The sequence below is a fragment of the Nicotiana attenuata genome, unplaced genomic scaffold, assembly GCF_001879085.1.
Source record: "Nicotiana attenuata strain UT unplaced genomic scaffold, NIATTr2, whole genome shotgun sequence".
In the NCBI taxonomy this organism is placed as follows: Eukaryota; Viridiplantae; Streptophyta; class Magnoliopsida; order Solanales; family Solanaceae; genus Nicotiana; species Nicotiana attenuata.
Window position 1 is genome coordinate 479,947 of NW_017670406.1, and position 6,621 is coordinate 486,567.

The following is a 6,621-nucleotide window of genomic DNA, read 5'->3' on the forward strand; positions in this document are numbered from 1 at the left end:
CCCAACCCCCCCCCCCACACCAGAGCTCCTTTTGAACCACTATCTTGTTAACCAAGGCGCAATTGTTGCCTATTGGCATATACAAACAGTATGTTTGTATTGTAATATTGTCTGATATATCTGCAAATTATGCAAAAAATAAAAAAAAAATTATAAAATGAATTACATAAAACATTATAGCGTTGATATTCCATGATATTGAAAAAATTTCTATTTCTTCCTCGCACAAATTAGGACAGAGGGAGTAACGATATGGTTTTGCCACGTAAGAAGAATAAGATAAAAGTATAAGGGTAAGATATGTCCACTGATATTGCACAAAACTTTTTAAGAATATTGAAAGTTTAATTAAAATTTATAGCATGTTTAACCAAGCTTTCAAAATATGGTCATTTAAAAATGCTTTTTGCCATAGGTGCTTTTCTTTTTGATAACTAATAATTTTATTAATCATAATGAGATTTTAAAACAATACAAAACTTTAGCACAACTATAACTCGGCTAACAAAAGGAAAAAAAGTAAAAGATCTCTGAACTCTCCTAATCTAATCCTACTCCTCTAGAGCTCGATTACTTCTAAAATAGGAAAAGAAAACTTTATTATGAAGCTTTGGACTAGTTTTTCTTATTCCATATGAAGCTCTGATGTTACAAACGTATACAATCTCCCGTGTGATGCTTTTCCATCCAGTAACTCTCTTCTCAAATATTCTCTTGTTTCTCTCCATCCATATTGCATATATCATTTTAAAAGTTTGAGCTGTCTGACTCATTCCCTTAGTAGCTTTGATGGCCCACTGCAGGTGTTGTTCCCAGTTACTTCCCTGGAATGTGTCTCCTTTAGCCCAGTCAAGTATTTTTGCCCATATCATTCTTGCAAATTCACATTCTACAAATAAATGATCTCTTGATTCTTGGTGGTTGTGACATAGGCTACAAGTTGGATCTACTCCTAGTCCCCATTTCATTAGTCTATCTATAGTCAGCAACTTACTATGTAGCATTAGCCACAAAGTGAATCTAGATTTTGGTCGTGCACCATTCTTGAACATTAGGCACTCCCAGAAGCTGTAAGTATATCTGCCTGATCATGCTCTTCTTTGGATTAAACTTATAGTGTATCTGGTTCAATTTATCTTTGGAGTTGATTGTCGCGCCCCCTTTTTCTCGCAAAATCGGGTTTATGACATTTGGGAGGACAACTCATTCCTTTTGGGAATTGGGTTTGATTCGAAGAGTCGCCACCTAATGATTAAGGTGCATTAGGACACCAAGAGAGTTTTGATTTGAATAACCAGAGATAGGGTAAGGGCTTGAAATTATTTTGAGGGGAAGGTATTAGGCACCCCTCAGAATCCACTAGTGTGGTTCCCGGCCAGACTATTATTGTGAATTTAGGTGTAAATTACATGTAAACAAATAAAGCTTCAAATAAGAGGGGATTTTCACATAAGGGTTTACAAACAAATAAAGTTGGAAAGAACTAAAAGAAAGCTAATTTTCCTTAAAAGAAAGAGTTTGAAATTCTTTTAAAAGAGACAAGAAATAAGGGAAAGGGGGTCCTAGGTTTATTAACAATATGGATCACCCCACACAATGCCCGGTAATCATTCCTCAATGAGGGGATACGCGTGGCATTATCGCGTGGTCATCATATCCATATCTACCCTTCCCACCCCGTTAAGGTATTAAAGCGCGGAATGGTCTCGTTTACTTATTGCATGCTATTACCCGTCCCAATCCTATCAGTCCCGGAGGCATTTAGGACTACTAATCCTAAAGAGGAGGGGTATTAGTCTTATTTGTAGTTTTTAAAGGTAAAAACTCTAAGGCGACATACAAAACACGTATTACAAAGCAGATATACCCACTTTGACAAAGAAGCACGTAATTAGCATGACTTACACATACTAGTTAAGGTCTGATTAAGTACTAAATATGAGAGAACTCAAAGGTTGAGGCAGACTGATTTATTACATAATTCAGATAAGAAGCCCGAATCAGGCCTGCCTGCTGGTTGTAGTTGTTAACAGAAACAGATTTAATTTATACCTTTACCCTAAGGCTTGCCTAAGTGTTGGACAAGGATCCTATAGGCAGGGTATCTATTGAATTCCAGAAAGCAGCGAAATAACAAGGTTTAAAATAAACTGGACACGTACTGGTTAAAAAAAGTAGTCAGGTTAAAAGAAAGGCCATTTTTTAACGAAGATTATAAGTTCTACAGTTAACAGTACCCGTTGTTACCGATTTTAGTTCCATGAAGCGGCTCAGATTCGATTAGGAGTTCCTATAGGCATGCTTTCTACGCGTAGTGGATTTTGAATGTGGTGTAGAATGCAGAAGACTCGCTTTAAACTTATGGACATGATATCTAGGTGCTGAATTTTTGTTTAAGACCTTATGAACATGATATCTAAGTGCAGAAATTGTTTAAAACCTATGAGCATGATATCTAAGTGCTGAACTTGTTTCAAAACCTTATGAACATGATATCTAAGAGCAGAAATTGTTTTAAACCTATGGACATGATTTCTAAGTGCAGAAATTGTTTAAAATCTATGAGCATGATATCTAAGTGGTGAACTTGTTTTAAACCTATGGACATGATTTCTAAGTGCATAAATTCTTTAAAACCTATGAGCATGATTTCTAGATGAAAATGGATATACAGGATTGAGAAGGACCTATAGGCATGATTTCTATATGCATGCAGATTTAAAATACCTATAGGCATGGTATCTACCCTTTTTGCATACATAGTTACCCACCCTTTTCACTAACCATCCCCAAGAGTTTATTACAAATTATTACAGCCCAGAATAAAGTAAAAATACATCAGAAAATACAAATAAAAGTACAACCAAGGAGAGCCTAATTCAGATTTCATGTCTGAAATATGAGGTAAACCAACTCCATGAGATCATGATCCAAAGCCTTTCTCCCATTTGAGTGTGTCAAAGTTCCCTAAGAGTCTCAAAGGAACTTCGGGCAATGCTCACACCCAAATGTATTATCAGATTGAGACAAGTGCAGTGTGGAAAGGCCAACCCTCAAGTGTCCAAGTTCAGAGGGAACTCAAAGGGTCCCAAGGCAAGGCTCACAAGAGGGGGGGCAGAACTTAAAGGGTAAGAAGGTGTGCAAGTGCAGATCAGATTGCTAAAAGGGAAAAGGAGAGGGAACCCGCTACAAATAAGTACACACAAGGGGTTCATGGGAATATGGAGATTGTAAAAAGCCTATTGCTTAGGCAAAGGCAGACTCTGGGCATGCCCAGCAATGGAGAGTGCTAGCACACCTATAAGCTTGCCAGAACACATGTTATTAGAGGCTAGGATCCCGGGGGATCAGATTTGATTCATGGACAATAACTTGCAGTATTGCCATGCCTCAAACCATAGCTTAAACACATGGGGGGGGGGGGGTTGGATTCATAGTAGAACAGGCAGAAAGAAATCAGTGTGCTAGAATGAGTGTTGAACTATACATATGCAGTAAACAGGGATACAAAAACAGTAAATAAACACATTGTTGTGGTGCTGAAACTTAAATAAGGACATACCAGTTTCAAAGAAATAAATAGAGAGAAAGCAAGCAACACGTCTTGTAACAGGCCACAGTATAAGCAAACAAGAGAGAATAATTTTTTGAGTGTAAGCGTAAGTTTAGAAAGACTACCAGTAATGCTTTTGTTAATGAAAGAGTCGTGTACTTATAGTGTGAAAAACATGCAGAAATAAGGTAAGAAAACAATTAAGGAACTGGGTATTGATCGCTCCCAACTATGCCTTATAAAAAGGACACGCGGACGTTGCAAATATAATCTGAGTATTTAGCCCAGAGTCGAACCCACAAGGAATTAACCTATCAATTACTTTTGTTGGACTTACTAAATTCTACGGAATCAATTTTCCAAACGTTATCAATAACCCTTGATGGTATTTCTACTAACTACGAATGACAGTAAATAAACCACTGAAAACTAACTATGATTAAAGTGTAAACAATTAAGAGAAGGTTCTAAGGCTATGATTTCCCCTATTGATGGAATTCCTTCCGGTTATGCTTCACATAGAATCACCAAATCATCTCTATCAATCATGAGCGCTTCTCTTACCGTAAATCTCTCCCGAGTAATTACGATAATTTACTAGATGCTCTCTCCCGAGTTACACTAGCTGGCTTTGTTTATTACAGCTCACTTTAGATTGCACCCAAGGCTTCGTTATCCCTAATCCCGCCTTTAAACCCGCAGTTATAGATCCCTCTTATATTTTGGGAGTGGTGTTGTTCAACAATTACCTAAATATGCACTCTCTCCCGAGTTATGCACACTAAATAGGCACAACTAATTGAGGATCTTGTCAATTAACTACAACAAGCACGTAGTTGAACAAATAGAGATTAAACTGGCAAACTATATTAACATAATCAAGAAGTTCATCCTTCAATAGGTTCCATCAAAACTCTAGACTAAGGATTTAGCTACTCATGACAAAACAAGATGAAAATACTAAATTATTCATAATGGGTAATTGCAAGAAAATAAAAGAGATAGAAAAACTCTAATGTTTGGTTGATCTTCCCACACTTGTTCTTGACTCCAAAAGTAGTCTAAAACCAGCTTCCCCCCAATATTGGGCGAGTTTCTAAAGCTTATAAGGGTTTGGCAAAAGTCTCCCCGAATTTACACTTTGGTCCCCAGATTTTCCTGACGCGTGAACAGTGCAGCGCGGTCGCGGCAAGACCGCGGCTCGACCGCGGTGAGAGCTGACCATTCTGCCTTGTGTTTTAATCCGTCGCGATTGCACCGCAGTTCCACCGCGGTCGCGGTGGAATTTGCCCAGGCCATTTTCTTGCTTCTTTGTGCTCGGGTACTTCTCGAGTGGACGTTTTCTTCACATTATCGCCTCCAATACACTCCGTGGTGCTTCCTCACGTAGAATATTCCCTGCGAAACAAAAGAACACTATTTAGAGAATTTTGTTGGCAATTTACCTATAAAACAACAATAAAGCATGGTCATATTAAGGTGTAAACATCATCTATATAGCCTAATATCAACACCCCACACTTAAATCATTGCTAGTCCTCGAGCAATCCACCACACTCCATCAACGTTCCTTCCCTAAGCTTTTCCCTTAACGACTCACACCTTGAATATTTTACCAAAGTTGCACCTAGTAGTGAACAACCTTTACCTCAAAAGTCAAATCTTTCATACCATGCACATTCGCGCTTACTCAAACCACTCTATACAAGAGTCAAGACTTACCTTTCCTTTGTGAATCACATGCCCTCACAGCACACCAGAAAGTAGTTCCACATATGATGATATTTAGAACAATTAGGAACTTAGATAGATAAAATTCGCTCACTCTCACAAAGAACATTCACATGCCACAAAGATGCACCATAAGCTTGACCGTAGTGTAATACTCTACTAATCGAGCCCACTTAGTCTAAGATCAATAGGACTTCACTTGGTTGTAATGTAGGCTAAAGGACGGGTAGGATATATTTGGATGTAGTGACTAACCTCCTTAAGCACTTTTAATACAATTACATTAACCTTCAAAAACCATACTTATGTCAACCAAACATTGCACCACTTTTTATTTAAAACATCCCCTTCAATTAGGTGCATTTGCATCTAGCTACCACTTATCAACCGCTATATTTATTCACAACATGTTTTTTTTTCCGTGGTGATTCTTCTTTTATTCTTCAAAATTCTGCACATTTTCTCTATTTCAATGGTTCCACTCAAAAACCAAACCACCACCCCATACTTTTGCTTTTGCATAATTTCAATAACATTCAAGTGCTTATGGGAGGTAAAAGGGTTCAAACAGCAGGCTATTCAAACAATTGGGTAAGGTTCGCAATGTGGTTGCCAAAGAAACAGGCTTATAGGCTCAACGGGGTTAACTAAGATTTATTGCAATCAGGTGGGTTTACTTTATATGTCTGGCTCAACAAAGAAATGCCTATATCACTTCTAAAACTGAATGAAACTACTATTTCACTTTGCAAACACACAGGGCAAGCTCTAGGCATCAAACGTGAATCATGGAATACAGTAAAACTCACACACACATGGCACATGACTCACTCCGGATTGGTTTATCAAGAAATTCTCCTTTTAGCGTTCAAGTTAGATACAAACATACAATTTTAAGGCACTTTAACAAGATTCAACCATTGAAGCTAACCGTTACACTCTAGTGTCTATTGTGTTCAGGTGTATCAACGCTAAGGTTTTTTTCTTCGATTTTAGCTCGTAGCCCATTAATCCTAATCTAAAAACTAAAAAGAAACAAAATGAACAAAAACTACCTACACCCGGTTCAAGCTAAACCCTTGGAAAAGAATCGTGGCCCAAAGAAAAACCAAGGGGGAGTTATTACACTACCTAAAAAATAAAAAAATAAAAAAAAATCTTTTTGGTATTTTCTCTAGACTAACTTCCCTCAAGAAAATTGTCTAAAGGATCCATCATCAGGAAGAGTCTTTATATTCCCTTTTTTTTTTCGACTTAGCCCCTCAAGAACCCCGCCGAAAGAGATCCGTCGTCGGGATAAGTCACTTACTATTTTAACTTACCTAATGAACTATTAC

The 6,621-nt window shown here is 37.7% G+C and overlaps 1 protein-coding gene across 1 annotated transcript in view; it reads left to right on the forward strand.

Moving 5' to 3' along the window:
* Positions 1 to 107, forward strand: part of LOC109238975 (diacylglycerol kinase 7-like) — a 16,199-nt gene extending 16,092 nt beyond the window's left edge. The window contains exon 12 of the mRNA XM_019405471.1: positions 1 to 107. This exon is cut by the window's left edge and continues 232 nt beyond it. The gene's annotated coding sequence lies outside the window, so the exon portion shown is untranslated.
* Positions 108 to 6,621: the final 6,514 nt, after the last annotated feature.